The following is a 19,911-nucleotide window of genomic DNA, read 5'->3' on the forward strand; positions in this document are numbered from 1 at the left end:
ACTTCCATTACCAGCCTGTGCACCTTGGCTCTAGATTCTCAAGTATATTGTCCTGGCTGGCACCCTGTGGTGTCATGCCTTTATTATGGGGAAAGAAGGGCTGGGGCATTGTAGTGGACCTAGTTTTAGTAAATGTCTCTGGACAAATACACCCCCTCCAAAGGCATTTTCCTTTCCTTCGCTGTCTCTGTTCTGTTCTGCGGTCCAGCATGCCTCTGTGGGTGGAATTTAACAGCCAGGGTGTCAGCCTGCTAGGGCTCCGCATGTTGTGACTTACAATAACAAACGTTCTGTTCTCCCATGTTGCTGTGCGGGCTGCCTGTGGTTGAGTTAGGACTCTTCTATGTGCCTTTCATATCCAGACCCAGATTGGAGAGAAGGCCCAGGGGCATGTTCCTCTCATGGCATGGAAGGCAAGCTGCACCTGATGAGCTCTTTGGGAGCCACTGGTTGGACACGGTGTACTGGAAGTCTACTCATGTGTCATTGCCCAAAGCAAGTCAGAAGGCTAAGCTCAGAGTCAGTGAGGGAGGAGGTGCGTTCACCCATAGGTAATCTGAGTCAGGATGAGGAAGGCAGGATGAATTGGAGTCAGTCATTCCATTGACCACACCGAAGATTATGCTTGTAACTACAGAGCCTGAATACCTCATTGACAATCTCTCAGGTCAAAGTGAGCTGTTCTACTCCTGGAAGACATGTACTCACATGTGGTAAGTTTTACTAAAATGTCAGGAAAGAACCCCAACTTTAAAAATTTGAATCATTTAGATTTCTAGCCTTCACCTCAAGCAAATTCTTGGTGAAATAGCTCTTGACTCTTGAGGTATAGTAAAGGAACTGTGCTCAGAAGCTTCTGCACATGGTCTCATGTAGTTCCCACAACAGCCGTGAAAGGTGGTCGTTACCCCATTTTCCATATGAAGGAACTAAAGTTTAGAGACCACGTTGTATAAAGGCCATCAAGCTAGGGAGTTGGAAGTGGGATTTGAACCCAGGTCTGCCTGACTCTAAATGACTATGCTGTGTTAGAGGAATGTCTCAGGGCTTAGCATTAGTGAGAAACTGAAACCCAACATCGGCTTGTACATTTCAATCCCATGTTCACATCCTTTCATCACCAGTGCCACTTCAGAGACTGATCTTAGGGGAAATCTCTTTGATATTTACAAAAGCGTATTCACGTAAGGGTGCTCATGGTGGTCCTATTTGTAATGGAGAAAAATTTGAAATTATATAAAAGATTAAACCTAAGGATGCAATAAGTAATTTGATATATCTGTTAGGCAACTTTAGAATTGTTATTTACACAAATATTTGATGTCATTGGAAGTGTTCACAGTACAAAGGAGAGACTCTAAAGCAGTGTGCACAGTATGACCTCACACTGGTAGAAAGAGAGAACAATTCTGTATAATATGCTTTTAGGTAACCCACTCCCATACATACCAAAAGTTTATCAAGTTACATATATATGTAAAATATTGTACAGAAATAATATATATTTGTTAATATATACATGTGTAATGTATTTATGTAAATATATATATATATTTATTTATTTATAAGTATAGACTAAGACTTTGCCCTCTCACCAACCCACACACCCCCAAAACCAGCCTTTCAGCCAAACTCAAGCTGAGAAAAATTTCATTGATCTGAGCCCTTGCGGCAAACTAACCTTTAGCAAAAATGCCTTCTCTAGGCTCCAATTTGAGATCCAGGGAAAACAGGTTTGGAAGAGTTAATGATCTTGGGGAAATTACCATTGCTGTAGAATGAGGATTATTACTTGTTCTTTCTTCATAGGCTAGACACACTATTTTTTAAAGCTAGTTGTTTATACTGTTTATAAAGAAATAAATATTCCTCATAGGAAATTTAGAAAACAAAAGTTTTTAATGATAAAAAGAATATATGATCTCATCCCATCTCTTAGACAATAACACTTTTTAATTTTTTTTAAGACAAGATGTAGCTCTGTTGCCCAGGCTAGAGTGCACTGGCATTATCATAGCTCACTGTAACCTCCAACTTTTGGGCTCAAGCGATCCTCCCTCCTCAGCCTCCCAAGTCACTAGGACTGCAGGTGCACACCACTGTACCAGGCTAAATTTTTTATTTTTTATTTCTTGTAGAGACAAGGTCTTACTATTACTATGTTGCCCAGGCTGGTCTTGAACTCCTGCATAAGGGATTCTCCCACCTCAGCCTCACAAATTGCTGGAGTTACAGGCATGAGCCACTGTGACCTGCCTCTAACATCTGAATTGACATCCTGCATGTAGAGATATGCACATATAGATGACAGCTGTACACCCATGCATATCTATATCCATGCATGCATGCACATGCTTTATCAGGCCTTCCACTCCTTAACAGCGTACAGATAGAAAACTTAGAGGAGCAGCAGGGACGTACTTTCATGTACTAAGCTACCTAGCATACAACTTTTAATGGTTTTTGATTTTAAATGGAAAGAATCTTTCAGCGGGAGACATCAAAGGGCCTAAGAAAAAAATGGTTTTGGTATTAAGTGGCTAGTATGCTTGTCAAAAAATGACAAGAAATAATTAAAACTAAACTGAAACAACTACCACCACTACAAAATCCAGAACAATGCACCTCATTTAAAGTGTTTGTGAGGAAGTAGAATTGAGTATCTTTCTCACAAGTAAGTTCTTCTTGAGGGAGAACAGACAAGAAACAAGAACTAGAAGTATTTACAAATCTATGTCAGTGGTAGAAATTTCTCCAGCAGGAAAACAGAGCCTCAGGCTGTGTAATGAAAGTTGTACTGTGAGAGCTAACATTTATTTAGTGGATATTATGTAAAGTCAGCATTCCCCTATGCAAAGCATATTTTGGGGCCATGTTGCAAACAGCAATTTCTGCACTGAGTTGGCCAAATGTGTTCACTAAGGTGCCCACAAGCATTGGATTGCTCCAGATAGGGTGTTTCTTCTCCTATTGAAAGGCTGTTTCAATAGGAACTGCGTGAAGTAAACTTTGCTTCAAATGCTGCCTATCTAACTTTGGGCAGGAATCCTGGCTCTCTGAAGACTGTAGAATTGGGCTCTTTACGTCATGATTACCACCACAGAAGCCCTTGCCTAAAAAGAAAACGTTATGGAGTCACAAGTTTCACCTTAAAAATGTGCCAAAGGGATGTGTCAGGATGAATGTGGAGTTGGTTGAAAATTCGTTATTACCTTCTCATTGTCAGGAGTGGCATGATCTTCCAGTTGACATCCTGGGAGGCTGTTAAACCTAGGCACAAGATGAATCTTTAAACGTGCTCTCAATTTGCCTCTGCAAAACCTACTTTGGTCTTCAGGCAGAAATGAATGTCATATTTTAAAGTATGTTTAAAATTTCTAGAAAGCATCATCAGAAAGCCCTAATGCTCCCCTTCATCATTAAGCTTATCAACAAAGATCTAGTAAACACCCCAAAACTAGCAGGTCTCTAAATGCTGTTATGGCAACAAATGGAAAATTTAAATTTATTTAAAATAATTATAATAATTCTCAGATAAACCACAGGATTCAGAAGTCTGTTCATAATATTTTCCAGTTGTTGAGAATGTAACCCTCTTGTAGATTGAGTAAGAGTTAAATTAAGTGATAGCCCATCCTGTTCTAACAGGACCTCCAGCGCCTCCATAGGCCATAACTGGGCAGATCAATATGAGGTGCTTCCCGCTCAGCTTGGGCTTTTCAAAGGTTGAGATGGCAGGAATGGCTAAGCCCTCAGGGAAGGCACACCAGACACAGGAATGGGGTGTGGAAGGTCAGCAAAGAAGAAGGAGAAATAAAATGATTCTCTGATATTAAAGGTAAGCTGCTTATATTTGTTTAAAATCTTGGCCGGGCACAGTTCCTCACACCTATAATCCCAGCACTTTGGGAGGGCGACACAGGCAGATCACCTGAGGTCAGGAGTTTGAGACCAGCCTGGCCAACATGGCAAAACCCCGTCTCTACTAAAAATACAAAAATTAGCCAGGCATGGTGGCGGGCACCTGTAATCCCAGCTACTTGGGAGGCTGAGGCAGGATAATCGCTTGAACCCAGGAGGCCGAGGTTGCAGTGAGCCGAGATTGTGCCACTGCACTCCAGCCTGGGAGACAGAGCCAGACTCTGTCTCAAACAAAAACAAAAACAAAAATAAGAAAATCTTTCTCTCCATCATGTTATTCAATATGTTTTTAAAAGCACCATTTCTTATAGCCTGATACATTTCAAATGGCCCCCCTCCCCCAGGGATCTCTGTTGCTCTTTCCTCATTTTCCATTGGCTTTGGTCTTTGTGATAAACCACAGCAGAAGTGAGTACATGGAATCATTTATTTGTAGCCCTTCTGCTCCCCCCTTATCCAAGCCTGCTGAATCCAAGCCTGTGGACCATTCTGTGGTCCTTGCTTCAGTGGCAAGATATGACAGTGTGGAAAATCTAGAAAAGTCTGGCTTCCTTGAGTTTATTATAAGCATCAATGCTGTTAGGGAATCAGAAGAGGACTCCAGGAAGCAAAGAGAAGAAAAGGGTTCCTTCTCTCCCATTTCCAAGACTGGAAGAGCCCCTCTATGTGGAGCAGGGCACACTAGTGTTAGGTAGGGGTTCCTAGAGAGGAAAGGCCTGCTTTTTGTCTATCAGCCACAGCTCTGGGTTGTCTGCAAATCCTGAGAAAGCTGTGTGAGATCTGAGAGCAGAGATGACCTCTGTCTGGAAAGAGTGGTGAGGAGGTGGAGGGAGAGGGCTGCAGAGAGCCTGGGCATAAATGCCATAGAAACAGTCATGAAGTCTCCCATAATGTTGGGTGGCACAGAAATGTAAGGCCAGATCCTGTGTCTCCATCTGTGGTATAGAAGCAGTCAAGAGATCCACCAACCAGAAAGAGAACACATGTACAGAAGTGTGTGACCATAGGTGGCATGTGTGTGTGTGTGGATGAGGGAGCACCCCAAGAGGATGGCAGCATCTCATTGGATGCTGAAGTGAACAGATGACATCTAGGACCAGGTGCTTCCCCAAACCATGGTGCCCTGGAACTTAGATACAACTTCTAGAAAGGTAGGGAGGAAATACTGACATTGATTTTTCTTTATTCCAATAGAATCACAAGCTAACTATTTAAAAAAAATAAGAAACACGACTTATTCACATTAATTTCTGGACTGAGGCTTATATCCACAAATGCATTTTAACTTTAAAGAGCTTAATGAAGAGCTTACTTTCTTAGGGTCTAGTGACGTACATATCTGATTGCTCATGTGGGAGGCCGCATGGTGCATTGGAAAGATGTTAAGTCAGAGAAGCACAAGAAGACATTGAGTTCTGTTCTGCTACTTATCTTCTCTTAGTCTCAGGTTTTTCCTTTTTTTTTTTTTTTTTTTTGAGATGGAGTTTTGCTCTTTCACCAGGCTGGAGTGCTGTGACATGATCTCGGCTCACTGCAACATCTGCCTCCTGGGTTCAAAAGATTCTCCTGCCTCAGCCTCCTGAGTAGCTGGGATGCCCAGCTAATTTTTGTGTTTTTAGGAAAGATGGGGTTTCACCACATTGGTCAGGCTGGTCTCGAACTCCTGACCTCATGATCTGCCCTCCTGGCCTCCAAAAGTGCTGGGGTTACAGGTGTGAGCCACTGTGTCCTGCCATGGTCTCACGTTTTTCACATGCAAATGAACAGTTTGGACCTGATAATCTCTGAGGACCCTTCCAGCTCTGACAATGTGATTCTTTGAGCTGAATTGTTGGTAGTGTTACCAACAGATGAGATGAGCTCTCATCTGTTCAAAGCACCTAGCTCGAAGCTTGGCACTTATGTGGTCAAAAAAATACTAATTCCTGGTATCCTCCCAGTGGTATTATCTAGTGAGCCTTCTTTCAAATTCAAAGGTTTTATTTCTCAGATATAATTTACATGAAAGGCTGTGATTTTCTCCTTTCTCTGAGTTCCAAGTGCAGGTTTTGTTCTGAAGAAGTCACACAATGGACTGATTTGTCAGTGTATTTGTTTCCAAGGATTTCCCTTCTACAGTTCTTTTCATAAAAGTGGCACTGGTTGACCTGAATTCATGACCAGGCTGAGACAGGGCTTTCTGCAACCCTGTTGAGGCCAATCTCGCTGTCTGCTTCTATTGCATTCTTCAATAGGACACTTAGTCCACTGGGCCAGTGCACCATGCCAAAAGGAGTTACTAAATTGTTAAAGGGGGCCTCAGCGAGTTCACGTAGATAGAGGGAAATGCCAGGTCATCCCAGAGGCTGAGGGTCTATCGAAGTTAGTGCTTGAAGGTGCTGTTGCATCGGCAGTGCATCACATGATACAGGGTTTTCACGTCTGCTTTGAATACAACTGTTTCCTGCAGGGCTGCTAGTGTCCGAGCCTTTTCTTTTTCTGTTAGAAAGCTTCAACAAACTACTCTCTAAGGGGACAGCGTTTCTAATAGGGGATACTTTTGACAGAGCTGGCTGAAGAAAGCAAATTGTGTGATGGCTGAGAGAGGATCTTATCACCCTTTGTTGCACCATGCTCTTTATCTCTTCATTTACAACCACCTTCTCATTGGCCTCTTCATCACTGTATTTTGAACACATAACTAGTCTTTTACCCACATACAGCGTCCTGCACCTGCTGGGGCTGAGCTGCAGTATGTAGGGGCTCACAACGATGGTGTTTTGCTTTGCTTTTCAGACTCAAAATACCTCAGCCAGGAGCCGCAACTGGTTTCTTTCAAAGTGGTTTGCAGATCCCCTGCATCCTAATATGTCTGGGGTGCCCAGTGAATGCAGGTTTTGAAGATCCCATTTCAGATCCCCTGATTCTCCAGATCTCCTGATTCAGAATCTCTGCACTTTCACCTAACACCTTGATGCTGGAGACACCACTCACACATTCCCTTCTACACCTCTGTCTCACTGCTAGGAGCCACCTCAGCTAACTCATGCATCTCTTTGTAGATGACTCTTTTAGTTGTTTTCTTTGCCAGCAGAAGCTGGGATAGATTTTCTGAGAAGTTCACACGTCTCATTTCAGTAGGCTCATACCTCTAGCACACTGTGGTTTTACCATAAGCACTTAGACAATGGCCACGGATTTAACATAACCGAGCATGCAGTTCTAGCTCTCATCATACATACGCTTCCACCAAAGTTGTAATCTGTGTAACCATAGCGTTTCTTGTGCTTTTTCACCTGTTACTTTCTATTACTTAACAGCCCATGTGAGGAAATGATTGTCAATGAGTGCTGGGAGTACCACACTGTTGTACTTTTTGACAGAGTAGGCTGCTCTGGAACCTGTATCGGTCTGGCTGCCTGGTGCATTTGCTGGCTGAGCATTTCTGTTTTTGTTTTCTTTTTTTCTTTCTTTTTTGTTTCTGAGATGGAGTCTCACTCTGTGGCCCAGGCTGGAGTGCAGTGGCATGATCTCAGCTCACTGCAACCTCTGCCTCCCGGGTTCAACTTTTGTATGTTTAGTAGAGATGGAGTTTGACCATATTGGCCAGACTGGTCTTGAACTCCTGACCTCAAATGATCCGCACGCCTCGATGTCCCAAAGTGCTGGGATTACAGGCATGAGCCACCACACCTGGCCCTGGCCAGGCATTTCTTACTGATGATCTGAGTTGTCCCATCTTACTCTGTTCCCTCTTAGTATTTCCTAGTTACTAACATGCCCTGAGGCTGCATTTGGATCAATTTAATACCACTGTTGTTTCCAGTTGTCACCTCCCACCATATGGCAGTTACTCCAGTCTCCTGCTCTTGCTTATCCTTGAAATGCATCCCAGCCAGTTAGGCATCTCTGCTTCTGAGACAGGAGGCTGAGAATTCCACCATGTTCAAGGAAATGGCCCTTAGGCACTGTCTAAGGGGACCATATAGGCAATCTGATAAAGTCACATCTAAGAAAAACATTTCAGAAAGGGTCAGCTAGCACACGTTTGATTATAGAGGAAGCCAATTATGCTCAAACACTAATCAATTCATTTTTAAGGATGTTATGATACAGTTATGCATGTGCTTCTTTCCCAATGCATTAAGTAAAGGGAAACAGCTGTGACTGAGATGATCTTTGTAAATTTGAAGAGCTAGTGATCATAAATGATATTTTGAGATAACTAAAAATTATACTAATGTGAAAATATCTGTAATTTGTATTGGAACAGTATCACATGTACGGTTAGTAGTATTGTGGTTTATGACTTACATTCATAATTGGAGGAAGTGCTATACATTTTAGTTAAAGATTATAGGAAATAAAGATTCATTCTTTCATTAAGTTCACGATCCCTTCAACTGATTTCTAAAAACCCCTGATCTAGCTCAGTCTCCCAGTTCTACCTGGGAACAAAGACTCTGAGATATAAACTGGATGCCAGGATCACACTCCTGTTTGCCAGGTAGGATTGACTCTCGGATCCCTTCACCCACGCTTCTTTCTGCTGTGCTCCCCTGCTCCTGCTGCTGAATCATGAGATGGACTTTAGTGGTGATTGTGCTTCATGATCCTATTATAGTTCCGATGTTTTTGTGTTACATTTGATCCCAGCAATTCTATACAATTCCTTTTCTCTGATGTGTTTTAATTCTGATTGAAGGTCAGTGCTGGGTGCATGCCATACTCCATTTCTCCTGGAATATGATGGCAAGTTCCCTAATAATTTTTTTCATTCTTATCGATCAAAGTACCATGCTCCTACTTATTTAGAGGGAAATAAAAAAAATGATAGCAGGAAGCGTGTTTTTCTTTTGGGTAGTGTGGATCTGAAGATTGTATTACAAAATTTGATCAATATATGAAATATAGAGAAAAACCAGAAGCGATCAACCAAATTAACAGAGCCTTCTGAGGCAAGAGTCACTGGGAGACTATGGAAGAGCTAGAATACACTTCACAGAATGGATTTCAGTCTCTCAGAGGCTCCAATTAGGAAAAGTATTTCCTGAAGCAGACTGGATTCTGTGGGATCAACCACATTTTATAGTACTCCAATTGTTTGCATTTGGAATTCTCCCAATCATTTCACCATTTTTGGAATATTTTTAGATTGGAGTCAAAGATACTATATTAGTCTTCAGATCTTGTGTTGTTACTTAATTTTTCTTATATGTAATTTTATCTCCTTAACTAGGCTACCTGCATTTTGAGATTAGGAAACTAATAAGAAGTGTTGCATTTCTCTGCATCTTTCACAGCCTTTATAATGGTGTTTGGCTGCAAGTTTCCATACACAGTGCACTGCGGAAACAGCCTTTGCTTTCCACCCAGACACACAAGGAGCAAATCCCATCTTCACTTCCTATTTCTTGCCAGGTATTAATCCAGCTAGCTATACCCCAGTTTCCTTACTAAGTAATACCTACTTATGCAGGTGCTTTAGTAGAATGATACAGAGCAGAAGGTGGTTAATTAAGACAATACATGGCTTACAGCAGGGGTTTGAAGAGACAACTATTATTATTATTAATTAGGGTTCCATAAATATGTGTGATTTGGTGCTCTTACTAGCTAGTGTCCAGGGGACCTCTCTTGTACATTTTCTTGTAGTAGTCTTAGAAAATTGGAGCTAAATAAGGTGAAAGCCTGCAGAGAGGCGCAGCACGGAGCATTCTCATACATTTTAGTGACTGTTTATTGTGGATGTGTCATGTCTATTTGCCTCCTTCCTCTTTCAAAGAATTGATGCCATCCAGCATTGGCGTGTTTTCTCTTTAGTTCTTAGAGCCCTGCTTACTAAGTCAGTGAAATTGTTTATATTGCTTTCAAAGGGCCAAGAAGTGAAACCATTTGAAAAGAGATAGGATTATGTTGGGGTTTTAGAAAGCTGACATGTAACACTAATTTTTTCCATCTTGCATTCACAATATATTGAGAGAGGACCCAGAAACAGATAAATGGAGATCAAAATTTTAAAATATTTGTTATGTATTTTGAAAATTCTAATCATGCCAAAGAAGATGACTTTAGCTCTATGGTCTAACACTTCCCCTAGGTCTACGCTAAGGCTTCTCAAAGCAAAGAAGAGCAAAGCAAAACAAAACAAAGGAAAACAGAACAAAATTGGAGGTTGTCCCCCCGCACATGCAGACAGAGCTTGCCCTGAAAAACCATCCTCACAGTGGATAAAAAAGCATCCTCTCTCCAGGCTCACACATTGAAGAGAACTCTCTCCAGGCTCACACATTGAAGAGAACTCTCTCCAGGCTCACACATTTGAAAAGAGAGAGGGGATGGCATTCTGCTAATCATGCCGTTTCTTCTCCCACACTCAATGGTAAGATCAGTCTCTCTTCCCAGAAGAAGGAATTTTAAAAAGAGGCAGAGAAGTGCTAAGCATCTTCTAGCTGAGTGGTCCTCGACGTGTGGTCCCAGGCCAGCAGCATCACCTCAGCTGGGGATTCATCTGTGGCCTCATCCTGGATCTGTGACTGCTATGATGGTCCAGAGTCCAGGGATCTGAGTTCCACCAAGCCTTCTGGGCATTCTCCCTCAGTGGCCCTTAACCCAGGGTCCAGGGATCTGAGTTCCGCCAAGCATTCTGGGCATTCTCGCTCTGTGGTCCTTAACCCAGGGCCCAAGGATCTGAGTTCTGCCAAGCCTTCTGGGCATTCTCGCTCTGTGGTCCTTAACCCTGGTTGCACATCAGCATTTCTTAAGAAGATTTTTAAATTATCCATGTTCGAGACCCACAGGCAGAAATAATTTATAAATTGAAATTCCTTAGGCTAAGGGCAAGGGATTCACACATTTTGCAGGTGCTTTGGATAATTCTCAGGTGCAGGCAGCGCCCAGGGCTACAGCATGGTCCAGCCCAGGCCATGGAAACAGGAGTCCTGGGCACAGTGCAATGGGCAGATGCTGGCAGTGACTTCAAACTCACAGTCCTGCCTCTGGGGTGTGTCCTTTCCTCCTGCCTCAGCACATGGCCTTGAGAACATTATGAAGTCACCTGAGACACAATTAGATCTGGTGACAATGAACAGTGTGAGATGGTGAGTTTTTGAGGCACAGAAAGCTCAAATACCACTGACTCCTCTAAACTTGTCAGTTAAAATGTGGACTGCATTGTTTCAAGCCGTCACAAAATCCAAAGTAGGCAGACATTACCTAATGTATTTTGAAGAGATAATATTCACATCCTTGAAAGGAATCCAGACTGAAGACTGCCTTCGTTGGCACCTGAGATGACCCCTCAGAGAGCCAGTGAAAATTTAGAAAAGACACAGAAGCCTTAAAGTTTTTACATAAGTTATACTTAAAAAAAAAAAAAAAGATGGAAAGATAGGCTGTGTAGCCAAAGAGAAGAATGTTCTTTAGAAAGAGTGAATTACAAAAGGGACATGAACGCATAGGGTATTAGAGTAAGTGCTGACAGTATTCTGATGACGGGAAAATTGAGACTAAGATTAGTGATATGGTTTGGCTCTGTGTCCCCATCCAAATCTCATCTTGAATTGTAGTTCCCACAATCCCCAGGTGTTGTGGAAGTGACCTGGTGGGAGGTAATTGAATCATGGGCGTGGTTACCCCCATGCTACACTTCTTGTGACAGTGAGTACGTTTTCATGAGATCTGATGGTTTTGTAAGGGGCTTTTCCCCTTTTGCTCAGCACTTCCCCTTCCTGCCACCATGTGAAGAAGGAAGTGTTTGCTTCCCCTTTTGTCATGATAGTAAGTTTCCAGAATCCTCCCCAGTCCTGAGGAACTATGAGTCAATTAAATCTCTTTTCTTTCTAAATTACCCTGTCTCTAGTATGTGTTTATTAGCAGCATGAGAATGGACTAATACAACTAGTCTTGACTTTCTGGGGGCCCTGAATGAAAAGCAGCTTTGTATTTGTGCTTCCTCATAAAGTGGCCATTGACTGTAAAGAAAAGCATCATGGGCCACATGAAAAACTGCTTAATTTTTCAGACATGGGCAAACCTTTTCGTTTGCTCCAATTTTCAGAAGAGTAGGACACTAAAACATGATGAATACAACATGTAGACTTAATTCTATATTATGTGAAAAGTAGTAAAAAGAATGAAGGATAGAAAAAAAGAAGTGCTAAGGGCCAAAGAAATGGAAGAAAAGAGAAAAGGAGAGAGAAAAAAGAATAGAGCGTGATAACAGATCAATAGAGAAAAACACAAAGACAGAAGAAGAGAAAAAGGAAGGTACAAGACAGATGTGGGAATCGGCATAAGAAGATGATGAGTAGTCAGTATGAGGTGTTAGGAAATGGCCTCTTGGGTTGACTTGGTCCCTGGCCTTCAGTCCATTACAAATCCTCCCAACACACATTGAAATGAGTAACTCTTTGGCTTGTATTCAGAGATATTTCACTCTTCTTCATTTTTAGCTTTCAGAGATGCTGCACTGAAAGGGATGTCATAATAACCCCACAGAGTATAAATTACTCCATGAACTGCAGTGTCAGTGATGAGAGCAATATTAATTTCAGGTCCAAATGAAATCAAACAAAGGGTTAGGTCTACCTATGTACTGAAAGTTTCCTTGTCTGACTCCAAGACTCTGGTGTTGAAATTCATTGATCATTTGGAAAAGAGGCCTTCTGCAAATTCAATACACATCTGAAAAGCAAAAATGACATGGTATTCCTGCAGACTGCTGCCAGTAAAATGCTGAGTGAACACTGATAAAATTAATGTGCCTTCAAACTTGCACAGTGCACCTCTCACTGTCTTGAGGATCAGCCCAAAATAGGGGTTATTTTAGCAGCATGTCTGCTGGTTGTGGAACTTGAGTCATGGCTCCTTGCTAAGCCCCTGCCACTGGAGATTATTCCAGCAGCATGCTTTGGAGTGGCAGGTGGAATCCAACCCATCCATCATGCAGCTAGGCCCAATTTTCTTTTCTGATTTCCTTGGCCAACTTTGGGGATTCCTTAAGGAAACTGTGTGGCACTTGCTATACTTGGGAGATTATTAGAGGCCGATTATCAATCTAGGTATCTCAGAGAAATCTGATTTATGTACTTGAAATTTTCTATTTCCTGGACCTCATGATTTGGTGAAATAAGATCAAAGTGACAAGTCAGTCGGGAGATAACTTTTAAATCAGTGGTAATTTTTAGTGTTCCTGTGTTTACTTTATGACATTAGGTAAATAAATTCTAAACATCCTTAGTTTACCATTTGGATCCCCTGTCATATACTGTGCTTCCAGTAATCACAGGGTCATGTACTGGCCTTGGGGTTGCCTACATAAATAACAGAGCCTGGGCAACCTGTTCACAGGTTTAGTTCTCGGGAGCAACACAGCCGTGATTTTTAACCAGAGATATCTGTGTTCAAAGCTGGTACTTTAAAACAATTTACCAGCTGGGCATGGTGGCTCACTCCTGTAATCCCAGCACTTTGGGAGGCTGATGCAGGTGGATCGCGAGGTCAAGAGATCAAGACCATCCTGGCCAACATGGTAAAACCCCGTCTCTACTAAAAATACAAAAATTAGTTGGGCATGGTGGTGTGCACCTGTAGTCCCAGCTACTTGGGAGGTTGAGGCAGGAGAATCGCTTGAACCAGGAAGGTGGAGGTTGCAGTGAGCTGAGATCATGCCGCTACACTCCAGCCTGGTGGCAGAGCGAGACTCCATCTCAAAAAACAAAAAAAGAAAAAAAAACACTTTATCATTCTGTCTCTTTACATACACATTATATACTCTGGAAGTAGAATCTAGAGTCCATGAAAAAGATTACAAATAATAAATGAAATATTTAGAATAATGACTAACACACAGTGGCCATTCAGTATGTAATAGTTTTCCTTATAATAATTGTTATATCATATTTTTAAGAATATAGATTGGGAAAAACTTCTGAGTGACTAAGTATATCACACAAAATCTATGGTACAATTTATGGGGCTATTTTAACTTACTCGCATTTCGAATACATGTTCTTATCTGGTTTCTAGGGCCACTGATTAGAAGCAGCAAATTAGGACAGAAAAGAGGGACTGTTACAGAAAAGGAGAGTGGTAAGTGTGAGAAATGGTGGCTAAAGGCTATTAGTGGTTTTGTGAAAACTACAAAATTATAACATTGGGAACATAAACTGAAACATTAAGAAAAACAGCCCACTGGAACCACTTCATTTAGGAGTAAGATAAACACTAGTTCAATAATCCCTGAAGACAATTCAGTCCTAACCGTGTTCCTGGATCCACCATCTGCAACATTTCTTGTGGTGTCTTCTGCTGGTAACGAATTATTTCTTCATTTATATGTCTGAAAAACTCGATTTTACCTTGATCTTTGAAAGATATTTTCTCTGGTAGAGAATTTTAGGTTGACTTTTTTCCTTTCAATCCTGGAGAGATTTTGCTCCTCTGTCTCTTCCCTTCCCTTGTTTGAGATGAGAGATAGACGGCCATCCTTATCTTCATTCCTCTGTGTAGAATCTAACTAGGCAGGCGCGGTGGCTCACACCTGTAATCCCAATACTTTGGGAGGCTGAGGCGGGCAGATCACAAGGTCAGGAGCTCAAGACTAGCCTGTCCAACATGATGAAACCCTGTCTCTACTAAAAATACAGCTGGGCGTGGTGGCGGGTGCCTGTAGTGCTAGCTACTTGGGAGGCTGAGGCAGCAGAATTGCTTCAACCTGGGAGGCAGAGGTTGCAGTGAGAGGAGATTGCACCAATGCACTCCCATCTTGGCGACAGAGCAAGACTCCTCAAAAAAAAAAAAAAAAAAAAAATATATATATATATATATATATATATGTACATGACTTCCCCTCTCCCACATCTCCTGGCTTTCAGCGTCTTCTTTTTATTTCTGGTTTGAGCAATTTGGTTTTCACATGTCTTGGTGTCGTTTTCTTCTTGGTTCTTGTGCTTGGGGCTCAACTTCTGGGATCTGTGGTTTTAATACTTCTGCTTTTTCCATCTTTGAGGATTTTAATTCCATGTATATTGGACTACTTGGAGTAGTCTCACATTCTGTGATTAGCCCCACTAATGCTCTCAGTTTTTTTAACTATTATTTTTTCTATGTTACCTTATGGAGTTTTTATTGTCACACTTTCAAATTTACAATTTTTTTCCTGCAATGTCTAATCTGCTGTAATTTCCACTTTGTGTATTTTTTGACCTTAGGAAACTGTAGTTTTCTTCCCTAAAAGTTCAGTTTGGGCCTTTTTAATCTCTCATGCCTCTACTTAACCTTTTGAAGAAGCGAGATATAGCAATAATTGCTTCGTAAATGTTCCTTTTTGACCATTCTGGCATCTGTGTCAGCTCTGCTGTTGGCTTGCACTGTGTGGCCCCTGCAGATTTCAGGCTGGTTTCCTTTGTGCTCTTTCTCACAAAGCTCATGCACGGATTTCCAGCACGTGTGTGAGTAAAACCCAAATCAGACGTACTTCTGGTTAGCTCCGGAATCCTGTTAATGGATAAACCTGTGTCCGTATCAAGTGGAGGGAGAGAAAATTATTTGTGTCTTCAGGGTCATCTCCTGGTGTTACTGAAAAATACTTCCAGAGAGTCTTTGGGCCGCTGTGAACCGCTGTAGCTACGTCCACCCAACTCCACCATCATCAACTAGATAGTGAATCATTCTGTTCTTTTCCATGATACAAAATGCCTGATATGACCTGAGTTTTAGACATCGTCCCAACCTCCACGCATTTAGAATAATAGGTACAATGTGTCTGTTAGTGCATGAATAAATTCATATAAAATTGTGACTATGGATTCAGGAAGAGTATTCATGGGGAATATTTAATGCATGCCATCTGATACAGAGACACTAAGTTCCTCCATTATGTTTGCAATGCTTTGGGGGCAAGGATTATATCTTTATTCCCTTCTTTAGTTCAGTGGTTGGCAATAACATAGGTACAAAGCAAAAATGCGTTAGTGCATTATGGCCACACCGAGCAGCGTATTCACACTGGTAATGTTTATTGAAAGAAACATTAAACATCACACCTCGATATTATTAAGGAAACTAACTGGATACACTATTTTCAAGGCTCGATGAAAATGTGAGGTACCTTGTTCAAAAATTATTAAGAATCCTAAGACTTTGAAGTAGAGAATAAAACCAAGTGCCTGTCTCTGCAGCCACACTGATCATGTAGCGGTGGAGCTGGTCTTGCCCAGAAATCATAGTTTACAACAAGCTACTGTACAGTTCAGAATAGTTAGAAGATAATCATTCAGGTGTTTCTAGCATAAAAAACAGACAAATATTTAAGGTGTTGATATTCAAATACATTAGTTTCATTTTTACAAATTATATGAATGCATTAAATTATCACATGTACTACCAAAATATGTACATCCATTATGTATCAGTAGAAAATTAAAATTTTTGTTAATGGAGAAAAAAATGAAGTCCCTGATTAAAAGTGCTAGAAATGAGAATTCAGACCTTAAAACGCAGCTAAAAATTTAAACGGAAAGTTTTGGCAACAAGCCAACCTCAGAAAGCATGAGACCCAAATTCAAAGAACGAACTATGCAAATTTCTGGCTCACAGCAAAATTGCACATGTGCAAGGGAGATCTATGAAGCCTAGTGAAAAAGCAGAAAGAAAAAAAAATTTTAAAACTGTAGAAAGTAAAACCCAATTTCAAGTACAAAAAACAAAACAAAACAAAACAAAACAACACCTCACAGATTTCTAAGTTGCTGAAGACAATGTAATATTTCCTCCCAAGACCAAGAAGAAGTTGATTTGAAAAGAGCAATTACTATACAGACTAGTGTTATATACCATTGGTCTAGTTAGATTTGCTGCGCTTAATGTTACTATTATGTAAAGTTAGTAGTTAGGGTCTCGGACTTTTAATATAAAAAAAATGTAGGTACTATGATGGCAAATATTGAGGTTCATATTGCAGAACAGTTGAAGTCATATTTCACTGTTGATTGAATATGCCATGGATATGTGAGCATCTTGAGTTGGTTGCACGACCTTTATACTTCCATTCTGAATGCAAAAACTTAAAGCTTTATGCTTAAATTAAATAATGTGGCTAAGATTGTTAACACGAGCACATGAAACTCAGCTCCTTGAAATAGCCCACTTAAAAAGTTGCTTGCTTTGGGGGAGCTGAATAATTTTCTGGGGACACATCTTTTCTTTGTTTGATTTGTTTGGTTCAAAAAAAAGCATTCATATTATGGCTTGATATGCCATAAAATTTTGATTTAAAATCTCTAAAAGCCAGAGAAAGACTATCTACAAAACTGTCAAGATGCATTTTGGATTGTCTCCCTACTTCCATTTTCTTCAAATGATTTAAATGCAATTTGGATTATAAAAATCGCATTAAGATAGAGAGACTGTGGGATGCATTTCACCTGGGGTGCTTGTTAAAAAACGCAATTTCTGGGATTTCATTCCAGATCTACTCAATGAGACTCTGCAGGTGGGCCCCTAGAATCTGCATTTTTTATGCTTTCCAGATGTTTCTTATGCACAGTCAAGTTTGCAAACCACTGCTCTCGAGTTTTAACTGCCATTAAGTAGAACTTTTAATGGATGCAGCCCTAATTTCTGAATTATTAATGATTAATAGAATCTGCTTTTACTATACACTCACTAAAATACATAGCTGCTTGGGCTGAAATATACAGATGTGTTGCCTTGCTGAAAAGGGAAGGAAAATCAAAGCTCCGACTGAGTCATGTTTGAAGTTTAGCCATGAAATTTGGTGGCTTTTAGCTGAATTAAATGGCAGGCAAAATGTGTGTCTGTTCTCCACGTCTCTCCTCTAACAGCGTTTCCCTGTCTTGAGCTAATCCTTATGCAGGGATGTCTTATCACTGCTCACCGAATATCTATAGAAAGACACGAGTTACAAAGTCAAGAGCTGCAGACTTCTCTAGGTTTTTCCTCGGAACAGTCAGTGACACAGAGCTGTGTCAGGCAGAGCCTGCTGCTGATTTAATTTGATCTTTCTAGGGAGGATTAAGAATATTGTCCTCAACCCAATTAGAATGTTGCTGCTAAGTTTCAATGTGTCAGAGGCTTTTTCATTTTCCCAGAGCCAGTGCTGGCTGACGTGGCAAGTGACAACATTGCAGCATTTGCAAAGTGACTACATCGTAGCATTTGCATTATCTTCCTTGGTGTGCACATCTTTCAACCATGTCAGGGAAGCGGTTGGAAGGAAAATCACAGAGCACATAAGAAGGACTTCTGGGCCTGCTCCGGAGGCTTGCAGAGGACATGCCCGAAGGGGTGCATGAAGCCTTCTGTCCCATACCTGTCCCTTGCCTCGATGGGATTTTGTACACCACAGGTTTCTGTCACCACTTTGCCTTGAAATTGGAGGCCTCAGTTATGAATTTTATAACAACATCCTCAAATAAGGCCTCACTTTGCAGTGTGTGCCTAACTTAAGGATGATTTTTAAATGACTGTGTCATGTTTGTAAAGACACTTTGTACTTATCGAAGTGCTTGCATATATACCATCTCATTTAATGCTTGCCAAGATTCTGTTAGGTATGCGAGGCAGGTACTGTTATCTTCACTTTATGAATGAGGAAAAGGCACACAGAAGCTAATAACAAGTGAAGTCAACATTGGGTCTGAAATTTGTAAACTCTGATAGAAAAAAGAAATCGTATCTCTGGAAAGAAAACTGTTGTAAACTATACACCTGCTTTCCAAAACATGTGTGGCTCTTCAGTAGCTATTTTGCTGCCTTCTACCTACTCCAGTGTGCTGTTGTCTACGTCCAGTGCTGAGGACTGGGGAGGAGGCTTTTCCTCCCACTTTAGGATCATGGTGATGTCCTTCCAGAATTTGAACTGTGCTTTGGTCCTGAGCATGTCCTGGGGTGCGACATTCATTGTTCTCATTTGTTAGAGAATACAAGATCAGAATTTAAATAGTCACTGTTTTCCAAGATGCAAAGTGATACGCTCTTGGTGTTTTAAAATCCTATCTGTTGATCTGATTGGCTGGTATTCCAGTCTTCCCTGTTTATCGCTCTGTGACTGGTGGGATTTGCCAATAGGTCCAAGTACTTTCTCTTTCCAGAAGCATACCGTAATATTGGTGTAGGATTTGTGGCCAGAACTTACTGGGCATCACCCCAGTTACTGTCCTAATACCTCATATTGTGTCAGAAGCTGACAATAGGAGTTGAAAATGCCATAATATGAATCTGTTCTCATAGTGAAGATCGTAATGAGAACGGGAAAAGCTGCAGATGGAACCAGTTCTCATTATGTTCTGAAGCCACATTTCCTCCCCACAACATGAATTGTATGGTCCAGGCTCTTTAATCAAGAAATGTTCCATTTGAAAGCATTCCTCATCCCACAGAAAACATAAATTTCACTTTGGAGCACATATCTAGTAGGAGAATTTGTTTTCTCATTCAAATAACCAGATTGAAAATGTAAGAACACTATTATGGAAGCTTCAATGTCAATGTGTGTGAGTATGATGATTGTTGCTAATTAAAAATAAGCTGATTTAGGACATTTGAAGCAAAGAAGCACTCACGTTCCCTTATCTCAGCATTTAAACAGTGCCTGGACTCTGTGCTCTCTGCCCACATTATCTGGCTGTGCGTGGCATTGCTTCCGGCTGCAATAGTGGGAGAATTTAGCAGGTGTTCAAACACAAATACATTGTTAGCTTTTTTGTTGTTGTTGTTAAGGCTGCTTCACGTATTTTAAATTTTTCTTTTCCTCCTGGGAGAGGAGTTACTACTATTAACAATTCTGCACATTGCTTGAGGCAATGATAAACCATATTACCCTATTTATTTTACTCTCATTGCTATTTGAGAAAATGGTGGGCCATATATGCTTGTAGATTAGCTGGTGTCTTTTTGAAGCTACTGGCAAGGCTATGTTTAAAGTTTCAATTCTAATAAAAATGTGTTTAAAGCAACCAATGGCACCGTACAGGGAATGGCAGAGGA

Source organism: Gorilla gorilla, chromosome 12 (assembly GCF_029281585.2).
Source record: "Gorilla gorilla gorilla isolate KB3781 chromosome 12, NHGRI_mGorGor1-v2.1_pri, whole genome shotgun sequence".
In the NCBI taxonomy this organism is placed as follows: Eukaryota; Metazoa; Chordata; class Mammalia; order Primates; family Hominidae; genus Gorilla; species Gorilla gorilla.